We start from the raw sequence: 26,552 nt of genomic DNA, 5'->3' as shown, positions 1-26,552 counted from the left end.
GCCTACGCACACCGATGAAGGAGTGACATCTATGGTGGACATTCAGCTCCTGCTCATGAAGGCGCCACTCCACCTCCCTGCCACTCAAACATTTATCAATGTAGGAGCCTTCCAGTCCTGAAAAGGAAGAACCCCATTCAACTTTCTGCACACGTGGACCGAAGTATTCATTTTACAAGTGTCCTAAGAACCAGACAGTATATAAAATGTACTTTGTTAACATCCGAATCATTTGAGCCAGAATTACTGTAAGGATGATGGATGGTAGGGGGGATAAAGGTGGATTAAACTATTACAAAGAGACCAAACTTTAATCAGAACCGATGAGGATACATTTAACAATGAAGACGACCATCAGATAAACACACACACCTACTAAATTAGATATTTACATGGTCATTGGGTAGCGTAAGGTGACAGTCATTCTTTACTTTCTAGCTGCTGGGAATGACTTGTGAGGGCTGTTTGCTGCTAGGAATGACTTGAGAGGGCTGTTTGCTACTGGGAATACCTTGTCAGGGCTGTTTGATGCTGGGAGTGACTTGTGAGGGCTGTTTGCTGCTGGGAAAAATAATTGTGCCAACTCCAAAAGCACACAGTTACCTCCTCTCCTAAACTGAAACTAATTGCAGAAATGCTCCAAGGGGAGATACACCACTCCCTGTTTATTTAATTTTGATCTACCGTGGAGTGTGTGTGTCATTAAAAGGCACGCAGCCTTAAAATAACAAGCAGGTGGGAGGATGCAGCAACAGCCGAAGAGACAGAGCGAACAGCAGTATCAGAAGAGCACAAGAGAGAAGAGGGAGGAGAGAGGGAGCAAGCGGGGGCGCAAGCAAGTTCCTGAGCCTCAACAAGCATCAATAACAAGTGGGAGTGGTGGGGGGAGTGCACACGCGCGTGCTAAGCAGCAGCTATTTGCTCTTTTTCAAAGCACACACTCGTGTTTGTGGCGCGCCGCTGCGCACTCCCTCAAGATGTATGCCGCCACAAACACGAGTATGTGCTTGGAAAAAGAGCTGTACGACGGCTAAAGGTCTCCTATGCAGCACATGCGCGCTGCGTAGGCGAGACCTAAAAAGCACCAATGATAGTCAAAGCTCGCACTGGACTAGGACCCAGTCACAATTTGATGCTGACTGTAATAGAAAATGGGTAAGATACACCAACCAGGTTCGTTTGGTCATAGATTTTACCTTCTGACCTAGTTCTTTAAGACCAAATCCACCAGGTCCAGTCATCTTCTGATCTTCTGCAGGTCCAGGAAATTTTCTGCCTGGAAGTTCCACTTGTATGCCTAATTAATGGGGTAAAGGTCCCTGAGGCATGAACTACCCATATTGGGCATTTTCAAGATAGTCGACTCTTCAACCACACTAAACTTGGGCTCTGAGAGATGGGGGTGGGTGTGGGGAGTATTTACCAACAGATAAAGCTGGTTGGCTGAGAGCTCCTATAAGTAAAAATAAGAAAGCAGATTATTAATTGGGATGAATGGGAAGTCACCAGAAGGAATAAGGCCATAGACTTGTTAAGGTAAACAGTTTCAATAATTCAAAACTGATCTCAAGCCCCTTGTACCTTTACACAGAGCAGTCATGCTTAACTTAAGAAAAATGTGTAAAGTATTTAGCAATTTATAAAATACAAATCAGGTCAAGAGTCGAAACACAAATCCCACAACCAATTTAGAAAAATAGAGAAAAATGTAATGATTAAAATGACACCAAAATGACAAAAATCAAAAAAGGGGTAATATTGAAAGACAAGAAGTGTCAAGAAAAAAACATGTGCCAATCAGTAGTCACTTTTTGCAGTTGTCCAGGATCTAGGCACAATTTAAGGCCAGAACTCAGAGTATGCTGTTGCTTTACAAAACTCAGTGGAACACTATATATGCACCTGGGAATATAAGTGGTTGGTGAGAATGTTTTCTAATTGGGAGTAAAAGCCGTCACCCACCTCAAGCAGAGGCATGCTTCATCTCTGACAGCTACCCCTGGGGCTGGCGCTGCAGTACCCAACCGGCCCCTGGAAGGGTCTCTTTGCCAACCACAAAAATGCATGTTTGGAAACACCAAGTGGGTTTGTCCCATCAAAGATTTTGACTTCTGACTTAGTGTCTGAAATGGAAGTCAAAATCCTACTATGGGGTAAGATGTTTGGCTGCATCTGACAAAGCCTTCTCGAAGCCAGCCGGCAGCTGGATAAGGCCCAGCTGAAGCTATTGGTTTTTACAGGAAAAGCTCAGAGTGGGAGAAATTCTAATTTTGTTGCCGCTAAATTCCTTGCATCAGGAAGATACTTTTCACGCCTTTGCCCGATCAAGATTTATACCTTCAGATGTTTTTTTTTTATGGATCTCAATATCCTCCAGCAGGACAATCCTGGAGCAGAATCCAATAAAGTTCACTCAAAACCTGCCACTAGGTTCATCACGCTGAAGCTCTGGAGGTCTTGGAAGTCCCATCTTTTCACAGTTTCTAAAGCAGCTCGAATTGGTCACTCCTAAGTCCCCCATGTTCCCAAGGACAGCACTTAGAGGCAGAACTCACTACATCTGAGGCCACCAACAGGGTCCAGTTGCTACAGGTTATGTGGGCAGTCCAGGGAAAAGGCCTCTTGCAGCTTGTTGTGTCCTTGGAGCCACACCAGAGGCCAGCAAACTGATCCCTAGAGTCCACTGCCAAGTCTTTTTGTATCTTTAGGAGCAGTTCACCACACAGGTCTCAAATAGCAGGTCAAGTCCATTTCTCATCTTCCACAGTTCCAGAAAGTGTTCTGATGAGCTGTGTATGAGGGGCTACTTTTGTAGGATTCACTAGGCAGGGGCGGCACCTGGACAAACCCTAATCAGTGAGGAAAAGGTTGCCAGTGATAGACCTTCACACTTTTGCAGAAAATCCTGTTTGCCTTCCTTCCCCGCCTTTCATTTGCAGTGGCCTGTGTGCCAACAAGGGATGTGTTTAGGGAAATGACCACTCCTCTCCCACTAGGCTGGTGCAAAACTGACTACAGAGTGACCAGGAGACAAAATGTGTATCTTCCCCAGTTCTCCCTTTATACTTCCCAGCACCATGCCTCACAACCAGGCCGCCCCAAAAAAATGTCTAAACCATTGTTTGTAATGTGGGAGTAGTTTTCAAACCTCATTAGGTGAACACTGGTAGGACCATCTGTCAGCAGACTAATACAACTTACCCTACCAGAAGTTCAGGCAGACAAAATCTACATTTTTTTTAAAACTGCTTTTCCTAAATATTTATTAAAAATCAGACTTCACCAATGAATAGGATTTGTACTAAACATATTGTTTGAAATATTCTAGTAGTTTGCTCCGAACCAGAGATAAGAGTTTTGATTTTATTCTTAACTTTAGTTTTTATCATAAGACATCTACAGCCCTTCCCAATACAAATATATTTTTGGTAATCACTGTAGGTACATGCCAACATTAAATTATTACATGTACCACTTTTAAATTTTAGACACCTTACCTTGTGGGCTTCTTAGGAGTGGCTTATTTAATATATAAAATTAGGGCTCTTCCCAGTAAAAAAGGGTTATTTTGACAGGTTCGACTGCAGGTTTAAAAGCCACAGGAGTCAGACCTGAATTCACGTTTCCTTTGACAGTCGAAGGCTGTGCCGGTTCGCACCCACAGCCCGCACCCGAGAAATTTTCCCGAGGGGCAGAGGCGGCCAAAAATGGCGGCGAGCGAGGCGCTAATGCGCAGGTGGACCCGATCCCCGAATCGGGCGGAGGTCGCCCTGAGGTGCAGGGTCTGAACAACGTTGAGGCTGGCGGCACCCCACTACTACTTTGAGTGATAAGGGCACTGGATCGGAGGACCGGAGGAGGGCCGTGCCATCGGCATTGGAGTGGGCGGCCGCACCCTGGCCTGACAAACTCAGAGGCGAGTGTGCCCCGATCTACAACCGACGGAGGCCTGGAGCTGCGGCAGGACCCAGCCGGAATAGCGGTGATTCGGCGGACTCCAGGGGGCACGAAGCCGGCCCGAAGAGCGCACCCGGCAGTGAGGCAGCAGGTGACTGAGAGGCGTGCAGTGTGCGAGGGGGCTACCCAGGACTGGAAGTGGACGGCCGGCTGTGGGGTCCTCCTAGAGCCCCAACGCAGCGTACTGGTTGGATGCCGTGAGGGAGGTGGCTAGATCAGTGCGGCGCACCAAGTGAACCGGGACTGAGAGAGCACACCGTGGAGGCAACGCTGAAGGGCCCACAGAGGAGAGTGAGCGCTGGCAGAACTGTGTGGAGGCCCTCGTCTAAATTACCTGAGGGAGACGCCTGAGTGATCGAGGCCCGTGGCTGTGGTGGGGCTCTGTTCCTATGGCTGGGGCGCAGCCGCGTGCGTGGGGATGGAGACATGAGAGATACCCCCATGAAAAGAACCTCGACGGCAATTGGGACCCTCGGGGACTATGATAGCACTGGTTGCCAGGCTGGTGGTGATAATTCTGGACAAAAGGTGGGTCGATTCTGCATGATCTACGGCGTGTTGAGCACGTGGATTGCCTGAGGCTGGTCCAGTGGAGGATAAGCCCAGTGGGCAGAGGTGGGCCCTGACTCCCCAGACGACAGTGGGAGAACTGAGGCTCCCACGCATGACTGAGGAGAAGGCTGGTAGACCCGCGCAGCTGGCTTCTCCAGAGAGAGGATCGGAGAGCAGAGGGTGCCATTTTTTCACGACCGTGCTGGTCGAGCGGGTAGGAGTGAGGCCCTTTTGAACCCGGGGTGGATGGTGCTTCATCCCTTTGCTGGCACGAAGAGGAAGGGAGCGGAGGCGCCCCAGCGGCGCGATCAGAGCTGGAATTCAGCGAGAGCGGAAAGGAGTGGAGCAGCTCTCTGCTAACATGGGCAAGACCAAGGGTCGCTTGGCCGGTGCCACCCAAGAACACGACGATGACCCTGCTTCCCACTCACGGGAGGTCCAAGATGACCAGATGCAGCAACAGTTCCCGCAGATACTTGAGGCGATTGCAGACACGAAAGCGACCCTCCATCAGGATATCAGCACGGTAGCAGTGGGACTTGGCCTACTGTGGGATGAGCACAAGAAGCTGTCGGAGAAGGTCAAGAGAAATAAAACCGCCATAGCAGACATGGCATCGGTGCACAAAGAAGTGATGCAGCAGATGAAGGCCCTGACGGAGAGAGTAGGTGTACTGGAGCGCAGATCCGAAGATGCGGAAGGGCGCAACCGCCGGAACAATGTATGGGTGGTGGGCCTCCCAGAGGGGTTGGAAGGGAGCCACATCGTGGCCTTCCTGGAAAATTGGTTCAGAACTGTCGTGGCCCCGGAGGGCCTCACTGCCTTTTATACCCTTGAAAGAGCACACAGAGTCCCGGCCAAGCCGCTGGCCCCGGGGCGACCACTGAGACCAGTAGTGGCTCACCTACTCCATTTCCGGGATAGGGATTTGCCGTTACAGAAAGCGAGAATGGGTGGGCCCTTTGCAGTGGACAACGCAAGGGTCATGCTGTTCCCGGACTACACGCTGGAGGTACAAAGGAAGCGGGCCTCCTATCTGGCAGTTAAGAATGCGCTGCGGGACGAGGGTCTACACTACTCCCTGATGTTTCCAGCGCGGCTGCGTATTGTTTTGGATGGTACCACGCACTATGTTGACTCCCCTAGTGACGCATGGGAATGGCCAGAGTCCTACAGAAAGGAAACGCCGAGCGGAGGGAACCCTGGGGGCTCATAGGAAGGAAACACGAACAGGCTGATGAGCTCCCGCAGACTTCTCCGTAATAGACCTCAGAAGAAGCCCACAGTTTCTCGGACGGCCCGGGAGAGAGCAGAGGCACTACAAGCAGTGGTGGCGCTGGCGCAGGATCGGACTGTGAAGTCGACTGAAGAAGCTGGAACTACAGGGGACTCAGTGGGTAATGACTCGGACACATTGCAGGGAAGTGGGGGTCGGATGCCCGAGGTGACGCCGCAGACAGCGGATGGCATTATCTGATTGGGGGGGGGGGGGGGGGGTTAGTTTGATGACAAAAGGGGAATTAGCTCACCGATCATGAGGTCTTGCTTGTGCTGGGCCAGGGATGTCCTACCTATGAGGGGGCTGATGCGCATGGGGAAGAGGGTTCCAAGCCAGCCGCGGTCCCCAGCTCCTCTGTAGCTGACAGGGGAATTTGTGTGCCTTATGGTTTGGATGGGTACTAGTTCCAGAGTAGCTGTCCTGGGGAGGGGGGAGTTGGGGATTTTACTTAGTTTTGGGGTTTAATAGGGCCAGGCATGTCGTTAGAGCAGCTTCCAGAGTTGAATTCCTGACATGGCTGATAGGGTCCACCAATAATCTGAAGTGTTTATCATGCAATGTGCGGGCATGCATTCTATGTGGCGCCGACAAACGTTGCATGCATATCTGGTACGGAGGGAAGTTCATTTTGCATTTTTACAGGAAACTCATTTACAGGCGCAGGAAGGAGTGGCATTGCAGCAGCGATGGCATGGTCAGTTGTTTTACACAACCTATTCCGCTTTTGCTCGTGGGGTATTGATTTGGGTGCAGGCAGGGGTACCCTTCCAGTGCAGAGAAAAGCTTATAGACCTGTAGGGTCGATATGTAGTGGTGCTTGGGAAACTTGCTGGATGTGACATTGCTCTGGGGAGCATTTATGCTCCCAATACGGAGCAACCTACCTTTTTCTCGCAGTTGTCTGGGAAGTTGGCACCTTATTTTACATGCTCAGTATTACTTTGAGGGGACTTTAACTGTATTTCAGATGTGGTTTTAGATCGCTCGCACCACCCGCTCCCTAATGCCCCCACTCATAAATGTTGCAGAGGCCAAGCATAATTGGCAGACCTGATGGGGCTTGGTGGATATTTGGAGGGCCCAACACCCGGGGGAACGTGATTACTACTACTTCTCTGCATTACATGACCTTCACATGCACCTGGATGCATTGTTGTGCACTCCAGACGTACATGCAGGGGTGCAGGGTAGTGAGTACCTTGCTAGAATGCCATCAGATCATAACCCCGTCTTGTTCTGGATGCAATGGTCGCGGGCCCGGATACCAACTTGACGACTGCGCCCGGAGGCGTTAGAGGACCAGGTGTTTCGCGCAGCGGTGGGTGCGTCTATCACACAATACTTTGGGGATAACGAGGGGACCGCCTCCACGCCCTTAGTGGTATGGGATGCATTTAAGACTGTGATTCAGGGCTGTAGTATAGCCGAGATGGTGGGAGTGCGCAGGGTGCTATTAGCGGAAGTGGGGGAGGCGGAACAGCGCCTGCGGGATATACAGAAAGATCACCCTGGGAGGCCTGACAAGAAGCGGGCTTGGAGGAGGCAAGGAAAGCAGTGGCAGGACAGGTGGAGCGATTGCGCTGCTTTGACTACAAGGCTTATATCACCCACACCCATGTCGAGGGAGATAAGTTGGGTGCTCTACTGGCCTGGTTGGCTAACCCGTTGCGTAGAGGAATGCCGGTATTGGAGATCCGAGGTGACCGGGGGGGAAACGCTTGTTTTACTCAAGAGGGCATAAACAAGTTGTTCTATGACTTCTACTAGGAGTTATACAGGAGCAAGACGGCCCGAACGGGGGAAGACCTCTATGAGTTCATGCGCGAGCTACAGTTTCCGCAACTAGATGATGAACAGGCGGAGGAGTTAGGTGGAGATATTGAGTTACGGGAAGTGTGGGACATTAAACATATGGCACGGAATAAAACGCCGGTGACAGACAGCCGCCCGATTGAATTTTATTTAACCTGTTCTGCGCAGCTGGCTCCGCACCTGGTGTCACAATATAATGAGGCGAGACGCTTGGGTCACCTCCCCGTCCCCACGAGAGAGGCGGTTATCATCCCTCTTCTTAAGCCTGGTAAGCCGGCATGGGACAGGGCGGCGTATCACCCGCTCTCCATGCTTAACACGGACTATAAGATACTAAGTCGCATCTTGGCCACTCGGTTATTGCCACACATGCAGACCATAATCCATCGGGATCAAGCCGGCTTTATAACTGCTCGAAATACAGCCTTAAATATCCGGCGATTGCTACAGGTACTCGAAGCGGACTCTTACTCAAAAGTCACTGCTGCAGTATTTGCCGTTGATATAGAAAAGGCATTCGACAGTTTGGAATGGCCGTACCTGTTCCATGTCATGGCCGGTTTTGGGTTGGGAGACACAATTTATAGCATGGACGGCGTTACTCTACCGGTTCTCCACGGCGAGAGTTAGGACAGGCGGGGTGATATCTGAAGCTTGTGAAGTGAGCCGGGGCACGAGGCAGGGATGCCCATTATCCCCGCTCCTATTTGCACTGGCCATTGAACCACTGACAACGAAGGCTATGACTGGGAGGTACTACCGGGGTTTACAAGTACAAGGGCAGACCCACCATATAGCCTTGTATGCAGACGATCTACTCATGTTCTTAGAAGACACAAAGCAAGCGTTACTGGGAGCGAAGGCGCTACTGCGCGAACTAAGAGCGGTGTCTGGCCTAAATCATGACTGTTCCCAACAGATGGAAATAGGGTTGGTTCGCAGAATATAGCAGGAGTGAGGTGGGAAAATAGGTGCCTCCCATATTTAGGGGTTCTGATCTATCACGCACGACCGGATTTACTAGAGGGCAATGTAGTTAGAGATTTAAGAGGACTGGTGGGCAGTTTTGGGGTTCACTTCCATTGTAGGTTGCGGGGCGAGTGGCCTTACTTAAAATGGTGGCCCTCCACCGGTTACTGTACTATTTTGCGACCCTGCCGATTTGGATTCCGGCACGGGTTTTTAAACAACTCACATCCATGATCACAGGTTTTTTATGGGGCACTGGGAGGCGCCCGGTAGTCCTGACTATATTAATGCGCCCACGATCAGAGGGTGGATGGGCGTTTCCTGATTCTGAAACTTACTATTTAGCAGCACCGCTGTAGTGGTTGACACAGAAAATGGCGTTGAGACTGCGAGGCCCGGAGGGGGAGCCCCGGAATGGAAACTGCTCTCACAAATCCTACTGGACCTGCCTGGCGGATTGGTGACCTCCCTGAGGACCGTAAGACAGCAAAACAATGTTGGAGGCAGAGTTTTAAACAAGCAGGTATGGCAGAGCCGTATGCTTCTGATATTCCACTCTCTATGTGTGAGGCACTTCCCTACAGGGGCTCCTGGCGGGAATTGAGTGATTGGGACGAGAAGGAGTTAACCACTATTGGAGATCTGTACGAGGATGGGAACATGCTGCTCTTCCATATATTGCAGGAGCGGTTTGACTTGCGAGGGGGCAACTTTTTGCTGCATGTGGCACTCACTGCCACCATCCGTGCGCACTGGAAGGAGGGCCTGACCGAACCTATGACTTCTTTGGGGTGCCAATAAATTGCAGGGAAATATAAGGCAGTCAAGTGCCTCTATAAGCGTATGACGCAGGAGAAGCTGGCTCCTTTGGATGTTCTTAAGCGCAAGTGGGAGGTAGATGTGGGAGATGTGATAACGGATAGGGCCTGGGCTAAAATAGTGGAGTGGGCGTAGAAGAGCACCAGGAATGCTCGTTTTCAACTGGTGCACTTCTATATTTTGCATAGAGCTTACCTCACCCCTGCGAAAATCAAAACATATTTTAATACGGATATAGATGAATGCCCGAGATGTCAAGGAGAGGGAGCGGATTTCCCCCACATGATCTGGGGGTGCCTGCTAATAGCTAGTTACTGGACTGAGGTGGTTGCCCTGTTGAACACAGTGACGGACAGAGATCTGGGACTGGCACTGGGGCCATGTGTCCTACATTGGTTCCCCCATACGGCTAAAACTAAGATCACTAGCAGGTTTATAGACATGGGTTTACTGCTGGTCAAAAGGGAAATCACGATGCACAGGAAAGCGAGAGGGGCCCCTGGTATAGCTAGATGAAAAAAAGAATTCATCAAATGGGCGGAATGTGGTGGGATAGTGCGACTGCAATTAGCAAAGAGAACGGGGAGCGAGAGAGCATTGGAGGTGGCCAGGGCATGTGAGCACTTGGTGGGATTCCTGAAAGACCCAGTCACGGCCAGCGAAGAGGATACTGAGCCGCTCATGCCAGAGCTAGAGCAGCGCCATGATAGCACATAGCAGCAAAAACACAGACAAATCTGGTGCACGTAGGATAGGCGATCATGGGATAACAGAATGCACATGCTCACATTCTCAGGCTACTGGACTATCACCAACTATGTAATGCTGATGTTTGTTGATTGGAAGGTATAATATTGGAAGCGGCTGTTAGATTAGAATTGTTATGATTCATGATGAGGTTATACCGTGTGGGTACTGTTAAGCGGGGGGGGGGGGATGTTCTCCTGTAATCTTGTCAAATTTTTATTTGATTCACTAATTACGTGATAATGTGTTGATATGTAATTTGGGGTTTCACCATAGAACTTGCAATCGGATGATTGAAGGGACACTTGAGATGTATGCAGCCAAGACCTGGCAACAATAAGCGACCAATGTTTTTGATCTGCAAAACTAATAAAGAATGTTTGAGAAAAAACGCTGTTCTACTTAATACATTATCTTCCTTTTCTGAAAGGCCAGGGAATCCTCTGCAGCAGAAAACAATGAATATCTAAAATAGTACTGGGTTGATGACAAATGTGATAAAAAAGAGGAAGTTGTATTCATAGGCAGGCGCGATTTGCATTTCCCAGCAGTTAAGCTGAGGCGACCTAAAACACCGTGCACAAATCTACTAAAAAAATAAGATGGAACAATGTTGCTGGACTGAAATAGCCAAAGGAATAATAAAGAAGGATGTACAACTGGTCTATCCCTTTATTGCTCAAAGTTGCTCAAGAAGGTCCAGTACGTGAAAGACATCACGGTGTGCATGCTTTTGAAGTACCATTTTCACAATACTTGAGAGGTATGTCCTGTGAGAGGACACCAAAGTTTAATGGCAATGTATCGACACCTTATTTAAGGCAAGTCAAATGACGTCTCTCACAACAAGTTTGATGCAGGCCCTTGTAAGACTTTCCATAATTTTAAGTTTTTCCCAACCATCAATCATGGGACTGACCTGCAAGCGAGATGCACAGTCAGGGCAATTACACCTGGATAACACCTTTCAGAACGTGAGCAATAAAGGTCCTTAGCAGAGGCATCGCCCAGCCTTAAACCCCATCCCTGCAAAAGCCAACCATGCCAATTACCTGCTTCACGAGTCATTTTATTCTCACTGAACTCGGAATGAGTAAATCTGCAGCAGGTAATTCCGATTTTCTAAGCCTTGGGAGCGGCTGAACCAGCCCGAGTGTTCCCGATACATCTGGTACATACTTTAGATTACAGCGGTCTAGGGAACCACCTTTCGACATGATCCACCTTGTGAATTCTTGGGACGAAGCAGCAGTTCCCTCGTGGAACGGCTTTCTTCTGACTTGTTTTTACTTGTGCATTAGTATTTACCGGAAACATTCATGGAAAGTCATCATCCTTCTAAAAACAAAATACGTCAATCTTATTCAGTGTCGGGAGTATTTTACGGATGACTGTGTTCCCATACTGTTCGGGTTGTGTATGCCAGATATCACCTACATCTCTGAGACAATCTATTACCAGGGTACAATGAATGTGGGCCCGTCTGGCGGGCACTGCTGCTCGGACTTCCTCAAACAGGGAACTACAGGGGTCTGCCTCGGCATCCATTTTAGAGCAACTGCCTGTTTCACCAAAAGGAAAGCTAGCTGTTCAATTCCCACTTTACACACAAATGTTGTGAATACCAAACCACGGTTGGTGAGCCTGGCCACTTTTTTTCCCCATATAGCATTCCACTACACCACACAAATGGAAGGCATTTCCATATTTCGTTAACGAGCAAACTTTTTGCACGTGGGCACCTATGACAGTGTGGTGTGCATCAAAAAAGTGACACATTTAAAATGGAAAATATATGGGATTAATTTTGAAAAAATACGGAGTACGTGTTTCAATGGACTACAAATGTGTATCAGGCTGTGCAATTCTTTTGACACGCAGATGCGCGTGTCACTTTTTTGATGAAATTTCATAAGGCACTAAAGGAATGGAGCGCCTAACAAGAGTATGCACGCCGAATCTGATGAACTTGACTTATAAATAATCGCGGATAGAAGAGGGTGTGCTTCAGGTCATTGTGACAGTGTGGTGTGCATGCCACATTAATCAAATGTAGTTTACGTTACTGAGATGCACTCAGTGAATCGATTATCCTTGGCACGTGGAACACACTATTAATTAACATTACAGAATCCTCCTCTTTGTGAGTGTGTCATTTTTTTAAGCAAATCTGTACTTCTTTAATCTTGAGCAGGAGTTGCAGAGGTAAACTCTTTTACTGTCCTGTGCAGTGTTATGACGCTTCCCATCTTCTCTGCAACCCCAGTTAGGGCTTTCAATAACATATTCATAACTGAAGCCCACGTACAGTGAATCTATAGCTGCATTTTAAATTAAAACTGCATGTGTACCAGGGTATGCGAAGACTTAAATGACGTTTTTTTTATTCCTTATAAGGCTGCTAACTCTGCAAGACCACACACAGCAAAGCAATACCATACCATGCCCCACCTCGAATATGGTGCGAAGGTAGAGCAGATCTTGAAGTGACAGAGACAATATTACTGGACCCATTTTACACAGTAGTTTCCCCATACACTTCTTACAGATGTCATCGATGTGGGCAGATGGTCTTATCGATGTGCCGTAAGAGAGGTAGATCGCTCACCTCTGTTTTGAACACAGGCTTGTGTTCCTACTGGGTCCGTAGGTTCTCATGGAGACCTTTAAATAATCCTGACAAGTGTAACTGTGTGGCCAGTAGTAGTAAATGTATTGTGAACTGAGGGTCTACCATATTCCTACGGTAGATGTGCGGCTGTTAATTTAACTTATTATATTCCCAGCCATGTTTCGGATGTCTATACATTAAAAACAATGCTTTAGAGTACAGTAGGGGGATTTGTGAATTTGTGCAAGAACAGAAATACAATTCTAATAAATATAAGCCTACCAGTAAGGCGGTAATGTGTTCAATCTTGGCGCATTTTAATTTTGTCTAGGAGGTTTCGTCAAATATTTCTTTCACAAAATGCGTCATAGGTAAATAAATTAAAACTATTCTATCTTGACTCCAAATGCCCGCTGAGGTGCACTTTCACATCAGCTGAAACATCTTGGCCTTTGGCTAGTTGGCCCTAAACCCACTGTGTGCAGTACCACTGCATTAGAATTATGGGGTTGTGTTACAATAAATAAGACGTCCTCAGCATAGAACATCACTGACTGATCAACAGTTTACTACATTCCACAATTAATTTTCTGATAGTCTTATGAAGCGACTCCCTGGAGCCAAAGTACAGCCAAAGGGGCTGCAATGATACAGATGTATCCTTAGGCACAGGTGATCTACAGCGCCAGTCCCAAAGAATCTGTCAGAAGTTGATTTGTTAGAGCGCAGTCTTTTTTAGTCGATTTGCAGAGTTTCCTAACAGTAGGAATCTATCACTTGGCATCGTTAGATGGAATAGAACATGTGAAAAGTGCACAGCTTTGGACAATAACATTATCAAGCAAGTGCTCTAGCTTGTGTTAGGGAGTCTCTGCACCCCGTTTGAGCTGCCTCTTATACTATAAGCCTCTTCAGGATATAATGTGGAACTGACAAATAAGTCATGTTCAAAGTCAATTAACCCCACAAGTACGCTCCCCTCATATTATTCGGATGTGCCTTGTCTGCTGGATCACCCAAATCACTTCTCAATTCACCTATCTGATGTAAAGTCCCCAAGAAGGCCACAGTCACAAACAAAATGTAGTGGATGCCTGCCATAGCTTGCTCTTTTCAATAAGAGTTTCTACAAGAGATCAAAGTGTTCCACGTTAAAAGGGGTTACAGACTACAGGACACACAGCCATAGCCCAAAGCTGGGTAGAAGAATCCCCTTTAGTTTGTATTCCCTCCTCTGTAGGCCGCAGCCGACTCACTGTTCCAGAGTTTCTAAACTAAAATGCGGCAGGCTTTCGGAACATCTTGAGGCCATCTGAATTGCGTTTGTCCCATTTGAAGTTTCCCAGCATTTCTAATTAAAAAAAAAAAAATTAAAAGAGATGCTCTACTTCAGAAACATCTATAGGGCTATTATATAGATCGGAGCTAATCTGCGTCTTTGAAAATCTTGCCAGTATAGAGAAGGCCCTACGATTTTAACTCCTTTTTTATGGTACCAAAACATTAAAGAAGCATGACTGAACATCAGCAATAGCTTTAAGAATTTAACTTGCCTCGAAAAAAGGAACACAGAAAAGCAATAATGTTATACAGGCTGACACATTTTTAAGCTGCCTCTACCAGTAAAAGTCAGAAATGAAAAATCCATTTGGAGGTGTCCAAGTAAATAGTATACACCTTGCTCAGCAAGGAAAGCAGTCTAAAAGTTATAAACTTTTTAAATATTAAGTCCCCGTTATTTTTTGGGCAAGCTAAGTTTCTTGAGTGAAATTTTCATCTCCCCTGTGTGTGCCCAAATAAAGTCTGCTTCAAGGGTATCAATCTTTCTGAAACAAAATAGAGACATCCTAAGTGGGTACTTTGTAAAAGATAGTTTAGCTCTTTAGGACTTTCATATGGCCAACTTACATGAATGAAAAAATAACATTTACAAATTATTTTACAAAATAAGGATAAAATAACACAAATTACATAAATTACATAAATCTCCAATGTACAAATAAGTTTACCCATTGCAGATAGTTGAAGAGTTTTCCAAGGCAAATATTTGGAAATCTTTAGAAGGAATAAGGAGAATGAAACCAAAATAGTGTTATTCTCCAATGTATAGAAAAGTTTCATAGGAAAGATGGTGGGGATTTCAAAGGGAAGAGGTCTAAGAAGGCGGTTAGAGATGGAGTAAGAAACAGGATACGTTATCATGACTTATGTGCTTCTCTTAAAGACAGGCAAGGCTTTGTGAGGCAAACGATGATGGGTTCAGGAAATGATGAACGTTTGACGAGATAAAAAGGGGTAAATACAGTTCTATCAAAAGGTCATGCGTAGCCCTAGGTTACATTTTTATTATGCTTGAGTAATTAGTATAGTTTCGTAATTTCCTGTAACAAAATTTAGGCAAAATAACGCCATTATGCCACAACCCGTGATACCGACGATAAATTTGAATTAAAGATGAATCGTTCAGGTAACTTTTGAAGGCAAACAGAATTTCACGTGGATTTTTCTACCCAAGCGGACCGTTCTGTTAATTTTTGCAAACAAAACTACAAATTCGAACATGAACGGCAATGTTTTGAAAGCACGCCGCTTTAATGTGTGTGGGGGGAGATCAACAAACATTTGAGGTAGATTTTTAACCAGAGCTGAACATTCGGGTCATTTTTTAGCACAAAATTACTAATTCGAATGTGGGAGGCACTCTTTTGAATGCAAGTATCTGGAAATCAACTTGAAATTACATTTTCGAGTTGAATATTTACCTGTTTGAGTGCTAGAAGTATTTTGCATAACTATGTGTCTTTTCGCATTATTTTTCAGTAATTTCGCGTAATTACGCTTCAGCAAATTATGCGAGTTTCATGCACCCCTGAGTCTTGGGGGTGGTACACTCTTACGAGTCGGGCATCGCATAGGTTCAGGCAAAATAATACTCGGAGCCCATTAAGAAATCAAGTATCCTAAACCGGATAGACAACACAGCTAATTGCATAACCAGAGAAAAATCAGGCCACTACTAATAGATTAGTTTAATACTCAGTTGAAGAATGACTACATATTAACTATAGTACAACTCCATCACCAGCACAATCATTCACCACCGTTTGGGAGAGGCAGGTAATAAACAGTCTTCACAGTTGAGGGTCCAATGAAATCCAAGCATCAGGCTGCCCTTCCACACCAACCTGTGGGTATGTGGAGGGTCTGATGAACAGCAAGCTCATGTGTTAGGTTATTAGTGAATATGTGTTATTACACTAGCAGTCCAATGCTTTATTTCAGCAAAGCCATCAAGCTTCAAGGAACATAAGCATAACATGGGTATTTGTAAAGCACACATTCATCCGGAGGCATCTTGCTGCTGAATAGCAGATGTTTATTCCTTTAATTGACCTCAGATGGATGAAAGGCTGAGTAGACCCGCCGGGATTTGAACCTGTGACCATGAGGTTGAACACCGGCCCCTGCAGTTGACACATTAGTCCACTGAGCCATCAGACCCGTCTTGGAAGTGTCCTCTTCTTTAAATAATGTTTTCGCTTTCTTGGCCCATTAAATGGATTATTGTGAAATCAGTTTGTTTCAACCCTGACTCTTTTACTAAAGGTTATATATTTCTTCTCCAAGTTAATTATCGGGATAACATTTTGTCTCTCCACCTGGAAATGTATTTCAGAGACCAGTTTTTGGTTTGGTCATCAAATTTCGCAAGTATTTCACTGTCAGTTATCTCTTTCATTTCCTCTAAACATGAGGTATATTTTAATCCAAAATATTTTAAGACCTTAATTTATATTGTCTATTTAAAAAAACCAGACTTCGTCTAAGACTGGTTATGAGCAAAACATCTTCAATGGTGATATTTATGTTTACCATTTATTTAGAGAGTAGCCAGAGACATTTTAGAAGCTGTTGATGGTATCTGGGATTTAACTGGAACTAACACTCAATTAAGCTCCTTGCTTTCGATTTTAATTCTGATCGTAAAGAGTAAGTGCTGGTCTGTTCTCACTGTGGCCCGGATCAGCCAGCACCTGCCTCACGCACCGACTCCTGATTCTGGAACTGTTGTGGGTGGCACATCAAACCATAACTGTCTCTACAATAGATTGCCTCCTCGAGCATAAATTACTGTGATTTAATGAGTTAGGATCTAAAACATTATCCCTACTCAGGTTCTATCGTTAACCTCTTCCTACTTTGGTGTAATTTATAAAGATTTTTTTTCTACAAATCCCCGTTTCCAAGTTATTGATTGCAGCCCAGCTTAATTAATAAACATTCGTACACTGGGTCTTCTTTCATTTCTTTGTACTGGAAGTTATTTTTCCATTAACACATAAAAAAATACAAACATGTATATGTACAAGCACTTCATTACATCAAACCATTACAGCAGCGCCAGGCACCATCATAGCTATTTTTGAGCCATCTAATTGACATTACACTTACCTTACAGTGTGACGCGTTTCATTACCTGTCTTGCCATCTACCAATCACAAATCCAGAAAAACTATACAGCATAGCAACAACTTGTGTAAGCAAAATTCAATTTCTCAGAATATGCTGCCTATAAACAGACCCAAGAAGGGCAAATCTAATTAACCATAGAGAAAAAATGAACTGGCATATCCGTCAGATGCACACTTGGGTCATAAATAACAAAGGTGCAAGGTGTGATAGTAAAGATAAGAAAATGTGGAAACTAAGTTCATAAAACAACCATGTGGCTCTCCCACTAACAGCCATTAATGAAAAATGATCACTAATGAGAAGCATTCAATCAGCAAGTCAGATTCTTACACCAGCATAAAGGACTGTCTTGCAGCACTAACCACTACAGGGTAAAAGCCCCAAATCCGATAGGGCTCAAGAGTTGACAAACTACTACTTTGTTGCTGCATGACAACAACGAACGAAAGAGGAAACAGTGAACATCACTTCTTCAAATTGATACATAAATGACAAACTATTGCACAGCCGCTCAGATAAAAGCAGAACTGTTTTGAAGGTTAAAGGAGCTAGGATATTCTCTAGGGTCTGTTTCTCAGCGGCCATAGATAAAGATGTGTGGATTTTTCTTTGGGCACGGGTGGCATGCGTTACTGGTTAAATGTGCCAGCTGGCTAGCCTGCAGGTTGAGATGTGGATCAGTGGCCATAAAATAAGTATTTGCTTCGGCGGTGACATGTTTATTGTGGTGAACACCCACCCACAATACATGTGGATAGTCATATACATCTTACATGCCTTTACTAACAATTGCTGCCCTTGTAAGCCAATGGCTGACTCAAGTAGTTTTAGAAGATGGAATGAGAGTGAAAAAGAGCCAAAACACTTTCTAGTACTCCTAATGATCTTGGGGAAGGGCTTTATTCTTGTTGAAAGAATGTTCCATGAAAAAATGTGTGTGACCTAGTAAGTTTAGCCCAACTCTATAACATTGGTTTGGCCACTGTACAGACAATCAGCAGTCACGGGCTGACAAGCATATGCCCAGGAATCTATATAAGTTGTAATTGCCCTACAGTATAATTTGCAGCATAAACTGCAAGCAAAATAATTATGCAAATTTACGAAATGTAATGCTTAGGACTAACCCTTTTTAGGTCTCGCTGAGCCAGCACATGCGCTGCACCTAGACATTTAGTATTATGGTTTTCAAAGTGCTGCCACAGCACGCTTTTGGTGGCCTAGCGCTTGCGTCCACGCGAGCGTGCATGCACGCAGCCACCATCTGCCTCCCTTCCAGCGCTTCCCGGCTGACCGAGCCGAACCGTATGATTCCCAATGAAGCTCCCACAGGTGAACATCACCGTCCAGCCTAGCGGAATTATCGCCACACCCCAATCACTATCCCCGTCAACATGCACCTTGTTTACTTCTCAGCTGCCCTTCCCCACACTACCATAAATTCTTGTTAGTTTCCTACAATACTCAGCATATCCAAGGGACTCTTAACATTTCCTGAGCCAGTCCGCCATTCTTTTCTATCAATTACTTTTCATAATTTCCACTTGCATCTTCACGTCTAACTCGTTGCCACCACTGCTGATCTCAATACGATGGTTCAGTCACTTAGCCATTCGGCGCACTTTTGCAAGCACCTGTCTCCATTTGCACCTGTACCAAACGATATGACGCCCCTAGTTTCACCGCTTTCAATAGCACCTTCGCGTCTCTGATGCTATATGGTAGCCCGGAGGTTAACATTACCTCCCATGCTGAGCGTGCACATTCAGCCTATTCACACAAGTTGCAACAGATGGCCCCTCCACTTGTCCTGCCTGTGCCAGGTGTTCAGCACTTCACTCTCGAATGCCGACCAGCACATTCAGACCGCCATGAAATTCCCTCCTCCTCCAACCACCGACATGACAGTGCGAGCAGCCACAGTTGGGGGCGCACGTGCATCTTTTACCAATGTTGCAATAACCACAGTCACTGCAAGGAAGTGGAGCAATACTGCAGCCCTGTCCTTCCCTGTCCACCAGTGACGCCTTACAAATTGGGAGGTCACTGACTTGGAATGTGTATTGAGTGTCTCACTGGTCACGTTCATACATGGACTCTCTTCTAAATACTGACACTTACTCCCCTTTCCCGCCAGCTAACGACCTTTGCTGCCCTATTGATGTGAATCATTACCATAAAGGAGCTCACTGCAGCCATTTCTTCAATGAATCCAACACACAGTGAATTATACCCTGAAGACCTTCCTCTCTTTGATTCAGGTAGTTCCACAGTCAACATACCACGCTGGTACTTTCCTTATGATAAACACCAATCCAATTCTATCCCTTTTTTAAATTGTGCAGGCTGTCCGTGTGTTCCCTTGTCCTGAGGAAGACCTGCTGTGCTTACCAGCCAATCACGCACTTTCTGGGTCGAAAAGTCGACGTGCTGGTCTAAATCCTGACCCTACTCTCTGCTCTACGTGAAATAGAAATTTAAATTCCAAGCGGCTCGGAGATTAATGTACATAGGAATGGATGACCTTTGAATTGCCATTTTTAACCATCCATACAGCACTGTATTTATTTTGTTCACATTTATCACTTTTTTTGCACTTTTGTCACTTGCGCCGTTCAAACAATTTGTGTGTTCAATAACTGTGACAGCCTTCTATTGGTATTTCTATTCCATAAAATGTAAAAGAATATATTGATTTATCCCTCAATACAAATTTCAATATTCATTTTTAGAGTGTTTTCTTTTCTTATCTTCCCTTTCTATTGATTACTACAGAAAGGTTTGAGTAACGTTTTTATTTGTTGCTTTTTTATTGACTGAACCAAAAAACAATTCTATACCTGACAGAACCAACATTCTCCACATTCTTCTACACCCAGGTTCTGAGGGGCACTGGGTTACCCCATTATACTAGATGCTTGTCTATAATAAGGCGCGCCCCCATGCAATTGATTAACACCCTCTGATGAAAGTGCTGGTGCTTTATGTGAGCCGGCGCTATTGCTATTCGATAAACGGCTGTGCAAGCATTTGTGGCCCCTTATATAATACCAAAGTGCCCTGGGGTAACAAAGTGGGTACAAATGCCCATTGCGCCCTCGTGTACTTGTATAACAGGCATTGGCATAGCTAATAGGTCTCGCCTTTGGGACCTTATAAGTGCTTAGCTATGCAACAGTTGTTGTTGCACTAAGGATATTGTGCTGAATAACTAAATACTTATCAATGTCCCAAAAGCAAGACCTATTGGCTATGCCAATGCTTGTTGGATTTTGTCTAGACACAGCTCTAGGTGTCTCACCAACCTCTGTTAATATATAAATGGGGCCTGACAGAGTAAAGTGTAGCATTACCCCCCCCCCCCCACCCCCGATTGGATACTGCTTCGACTGACCATAAGTGACAGTTTTCCTGCACCGTTTTCCTCGGTTCACATATCTATGAATGACATACTGTCAGGTTTTTATATAAGTAGATGTGTCTTACTCCTGCATTTGATCTGAATTCTACCCAACTATCCAGGCCCTCTACACAAATGATTTTCTTTGATCGCTTTTGTCTTAGTTTTTGTTAATTAACCTATTCACAGAAAGAAAGCTTAGTGAATCACTAATCTTTTTCTGCAAGAAAGTGGTCTTTCTCCTGAGAACAAGTAACAAAGCAGAAGGACAACATTTACCTAGAGAAAATGTGCCCCGAATTATGCCCAGAACTTCAAGTTTAATTCAGAGATAAGGCACGAATAAGGCACGACTACTCATCAAAAAAGCTTGGCATGTTAGCCATGAGATAATTACCATCTGGCACAAGGTTAGCCAACTCTCTCTCACACACACACACACACACATACAGGCGCACACACACACACGAAACATCTTTGCAAGGCCCATGAGCAATGGTAGTGCTATGCTACTCAGCCACTAAAAGTGTAACAGCTCTACTGAGAGGTACAAGTACTCTCCACCAAAGTAAAGCAGTCTTGCGCAAAGTGGTAGTATTTTGTGGATGAACACTCAGCAGGCACGCTGAGAAGTGCTGGTACTGTCCCATTAAACGTAGATTGGGCCTGTTGTACTAAAAATAATGTCCTTCTAAAGGTCGAGCAAACTTGCTTTGAAGTACTCCTAAAACCACATCACGTCACGCAAACTTGGTGAGAAGTCGTAGTATTTTTTTTTTTAGTTCAATTTTATTTTTGTTTTTCTTGGATATAGCGAGGGGCTACACACATTTTTATGCATCACTCATCTTTCCTGCCGGATACTCGCTGGTAGTACTAAATGTCTACCTGCGTCCCTATCCGGTACAGCTGGGTCTGTCGATTCTGGGTGCTCTAGATGATATATTACGTTCCCTTCCCCCTGCGTCTCATAAATTAATAGGTGCGGATTTTAACTGTCACTTTGAACCCCTCCTTGGGATTCCCTCTCCTACCTGTGATGAGGATGAAAACTATAAAATTCCAGACCCTACCATCTATCCTGCCAAACGTCTTCTCCCACTAGCCCTCGAGATCAACAAGCTTGCCATCGCGCATTCCTGGAGGGCTTGCAATGGTAGACTTTTTCCCGATGTACCGGTTCATACACCTTTAATAGACCCGGGAATTGTTCGACTATATCCTGGTGAATGTGGAATTTTGGGGCTATTTAGCTGCTTTTTCTGTTATACCTAGGGTCGATAGTGACCACAACTTATTGTCATTGGAACTGGTAAATAATATTGGTGGCAGCGTAGTCCCACAGGGCCTAACACGATCAAATAGTGAGAACTTGGTGCTAGCTGCAGGAGGTAGACGGATTAGGTGGGCAAGGGTCGTGACCAATGAGACAAAGCTTGCAGCATTATATAGCAGTGTCACTCGCTCCCTGGAGGTGGTTTCCCACCTTTTGAGCCCCAATGGGGATATCCTGCAGAATCATCTCCTAGATTTCCAGAATATTCATAAGGAACTCCTCGGTGGCCTGGTTGGCTTTTTCTACAGTTCTAGTGTGCCAAGGCCAAGGGTTTCAAGGCCTGAGCATTGGTACAATAGTTCTTGTAGGCTGGCCAAGACTGCCCTGATTAAAGAGGTAAAAAAGGGTACACAGTCTAGTATCCAAGCTGCGAGGGCCTTTTACAAAAATATGATTAAGGAGGCAAAATCTGAGTGGGAGGATCTAAGGTGGCAAAATATGAAGCAAGCATTAGCAGATCGTGATTCGAGGGCTTTTTGGAACATTGTTCGAACCGGCACGGCAGCAAGCAGCCCTGCTATTATTCCCAATCTCAGTGAGGAGGTTTGGCTTGCGCATTTTAAACCCCTTTATTCTCTCAGTAACACTAGTGGTGGATTTGACCCGGTAATCCAGCCTAATGCCACTGTAATGAATCAAATGGACCAGGAAGATTCAGTGAGTCGATCCTTTTCCCTTCCAGAAATAGAGTTGGCCCTTAGCACCCTATCAGTAGGGAAAGCTCCGGGGCTCGATAGGATCCCTGGTGATCTGTATAGAAGCGAATTAAAAATTTGGGCCCCCTACATTCGGGTATACTTTAATGCCATTCTGCAGGGCCTTGAGATCCCGGATACCTGGTTGGGAGCAGAAATTATACCCGTTCATAAAAAATCTTCCCCTTTGGATCCAGCTAATTATCGCCCCATAAGTTTGATCGATGTCTTACAGAAGCTGTTTGCCCGAGTCCTTTTAACAAGACTGCAGACCTGGATGGAGGACCATGAAATCCTAACCTCCCTCCAAGCGGGGTTTCGAGCAAAGGTTTCTACCATTGATCAATTGTTTAGGCTACAGTTGATTTATTGGAAGACAGTCTGTATGGGTGCAGGCAATCTTTACTTGATTTTTGTGGACCTTCGGTCCGCATTTGATATGGTCCAAAGGGAAAAACTATGGGTTTTATTATTAGAGATGGGTGCTCCCCCCTACCTTTGCCATCTATTCAAACGTCTGCATGAAGGCACTTACGCAAGGGTGAGATTTGGGAGATGCGGGGAAATTTCAGGGCCATTTCCGGTTGAAAAGGGTGTGAGGCAGGGTTGTGTCCTGGCCCCCACACTCTTCTCCCTTTTTATTAATGGGTTGATTGAGCATCTCTTGAGCGCCGCCAATCTGGATTCCCCAATCCTGGCGGGGCGTAAGATACCGGCCCTAATGTTCGCGGATGATACGCTCCTGTTGTCTAAATCTTACATGGGCATCCAGCGTACATTAGAGGCTTTCTGCTCCTTCTGTAAAAAAAGGGATCTGGAACTGAACCTATCTAAAACAAAATTTATGGTTTTCAGCTCTAATTCAACCAACTGTCCCCACCCCAAGATGGGAGATGTTGAGCTGGATAGGGTTTCTACTTTTGATTATTTGGGGGTAACCCTTAATGACAAAATGAAATGGGGGTCTCACATGGCGAAGGCAAATTTGAAGCGAACGCAATTAGTGGGGGGTATCCTGAAGGTTTTTAATAACACTTCTTCTAAACCTCTGGGCCCCCCCATGGAAATCTACAAATCCCAAGCAAGAGGGGGTGCGCTTTACGGCGCTGAACTCTGGGGATATTGTACTCCTGCTTCCTTATCCTCAATTGAGAATTCTTTTATTAGGCGACTGCTGAAACTACCCGTGAGTACCCCCTTAATTCCCTTGAGATGGGATCTAGGTTTAGTTCCTATCGAAGAGATTGCCCTGAATCGCCCTCTCCTGTTCTGGAGACGACTCTGGTCAACGCCCGAGCTTGCAAGTTATAGGCATGATCTCGGCGATATACTGTCAAGGGGGAAATTGGGAAAAATTCCTTGGTTAACATATGTAAAGAACCTTTGTTATCTCATAGGGATGGGGGACCTATGGTCCGCACCGGAAGAGACAAGCCGCTCACTAACTAAGAAATCACTGCGGGAGGCTTTACAATTGTACCGGAAGGAAATTTTACTGCATTCCTCTCTGGGAAGGCTTACTGACACCTTTCTGGATATTAAGATTAGTCCCCAGTTTGAAGTTTTCTTGGATGTTATCCAACCCCCTATGGCAAAGAAACTTTACATTCAGTTTAGACACGGCTCGTTACCACTGAGGGCCTTTACACATAGATGGTCTAATGCATCTGATCCCTTAAGCACGTGCCCTGAATGTATTGATATCTGTGAAACAGAGCTGCATGTTGTTCTTTTCTGTCCTTTATATACCAAGGCAAGGAAGAAGTGGATCATCCAGCTCTGCAAGTCTAGGGGTCTCAGGGACTATCAGGAGGTGTTTAGAATCCTGAAGTACGACACTACCCATTTGATAGTGTTTGCGATGGCTAAATATCTTCTTTCTATGTGGTTCACCAGGTCCAAAAAAAATGCTATTTGCCACATAACTCTCTTGCTTCTAGTATTGTTATTACTGTTATTATAGAAGCTTGTGGTGTAGTGAGAACACTTTGGGCCTTGGATATAGTTCCAACAATATGTTTTTACGTGGAAACATTTTGTTTTTAATTGTCCGTGTAATTTTTTATTACAAAAACTTTAATGTTTTGATGGACTATACTCTATGCAATGTCAATTTAATCATGTTTTATTGTACATAATTATTTATGTCTTTTTATGGTATTTTACCGAAATAAAAGCTTTGACTGACTGACTGGCATCACTCAATGATTTGTCATGCCGTGCATTGAACATAGATGAACTTTAAGACCTCTGCAATGACAATCACCAGCACATAGGGTATCCGATTCGTGCCCGCCCAGGCCTCCACTCGTTCACCAAAAGACTCCTCATTCAGCTTTTCCCTCAGTCCTCTGATGCTATGGTATTTATCAGTAGTAAAGCCAACCTGCTGCAAAGTGCCGGTGCTATCCACAATGTACAACAGGGCAGCTGCCAGCGCATGAAATATCCAATGTAATAAAGAAAAGCCTTATAGAGGTTCTTAAACAGAAGGACGGCTGACAAGAATGTGGCGCAAGCTTCATGAGTCGTGCTGGCACTATCCCAGCGAAGGTAGAGCCAGCTTCCTGAGAAGTGCTGGTGTTATCGGTCACTGGAAGAATGAATACACACGCCGCGCCTGCCACTGCCTGTCAACCCCAGCACCGATTGTTACAGGACTCCAGCAACCAGTTAAGCGTAAACATGCTGTAGATTGAAAGCACTCCCGGGCACCGGTGCTGCTCTCGCAGGAAGCATATGGTTAGTGAGCGACTGTGTGTGACAGAATGTGAAAGTTCACTGCTAATGAATCACCAGGTGCGGAAGAAGCAGGGCGGCCAACTACGTACTTGAGTGATTCTGCACAATAAACAGTTGCCATTAACAAGCCGGAAACCCCCTTTTATAAGTAATGGAACCAAAGCATTAAAAAACAAACAGCTCAAAAAAACAAGGACACTGAAAAATCCGAGGTGCAACCTCAGTACTGAAACTGCGGCAGTGCCAGCAACAGTACGTAATGCACTAACATATTAAACGCTCCGCTTCCAGACGCTACATTGAGGCAAACAAGAAAAGACGAGCAGAAAGTGGCGGAAGCCACGTACAGGAGAGAACTGCTCCCAACCTCCTGCCCCTGAGCCGCCACTGGACTCGCAGGGTCACAGGACAGAGGCTGGCAGCGCCGCTCTCTGTCCAGGCAGCCCACGGAGCCCCAGTGCTCAGTCTTTGGGTGGCACCCGCAGATGCCCTCTCTCGGGGCGCTGGTCTAACGCACTTACCGGCACTTGGGGAGGCACGTCCCACGCTCAGCTGACCGGAAATCTCATGAGTTCAGACAGAGAGCTCTCCTAGCTGTCGGACGCCGTGGGAGGGCGGGGAGGATTACACAGGCTGTCTCTTGCCTCAGCTGATAGGGGCGGAGGGTAGCCTGCTGAGGCTGCACCCTGGATCTCCGGCTCCGCCCGCCAAGCTTACTTCCTCCTCCAAGTGTCACATGCCTCTACCGAGCTCCCTTCCCTTTTCCACACTCCACGCCCCTGCCCAGCTCCCTTTTCCACAGAGAACTGTGATCGAAATGCGATGTATTTAGTCTCCCGTCTTTTTTAAAGGACTGGGACGTTCCAGATATTTAGCCTGTTTCTCACTGTTATACTACGTGTAACTTGGAAGCATGCCATTTTTTTTTTTAAAACATGTCTCTAATTTTCTTATTGCAGTATAGTTTTTACCTCGCTAGTCAACTGTAATAACAAGCATTTGCAATGCATTAGGTCTCGCATTTATACGAGTTTGAGCTATTGGCATTGTAAAATTACAATGCCTTTTATTTATGTTTTGGTTTTAAAACAAATAAAAGGCATTGTCATTTACAATGTCAGTAGCATAAACTTGCATAAAAGCAGTGTGCTGCATGCAGC

General features: G+C 45.6%; 1 protein-coding gene across 1 annotated transcript in view; it reads right to left on the bottom strand.

Annotated features, from left to right (window-relative positions):
- Positions 1-26,192, bottom strand: part of STX7 (syntaxin 7) — a 181,598-nt gene extending 155,406 nt beyond the window's left edge. Inside the window, exon 1 of the mRNA XM_085611566.1 lies at positions 25,914-26,192. The gene's annotated coding sequence lies outside the window, so the exon portion shown is untranslated. The remainder of the gene's footprint in view (positions 1-25,913) is intronic.
- Positions 26,193-26,552: the final 360 nt, after the last annotated feature.

The sequence above is a fragment of the Triturus cristatus genome, chromosome 6, assembly GCF_964204655.1.
Source record: "Triturus cristatus chromosome 6, aTriCri1.1, whole genome shotgun sequence".
Taxonomy (NCBI): domain Eukaryota; kingdom Metazoa; phylum Chordata; class Amphibia; order Caudata; family Salamandridae; genus Triturus; species Triturus cristatus.
This window is presented reverse-complemented; position numbering and strand designations above follow the sequence as displayed.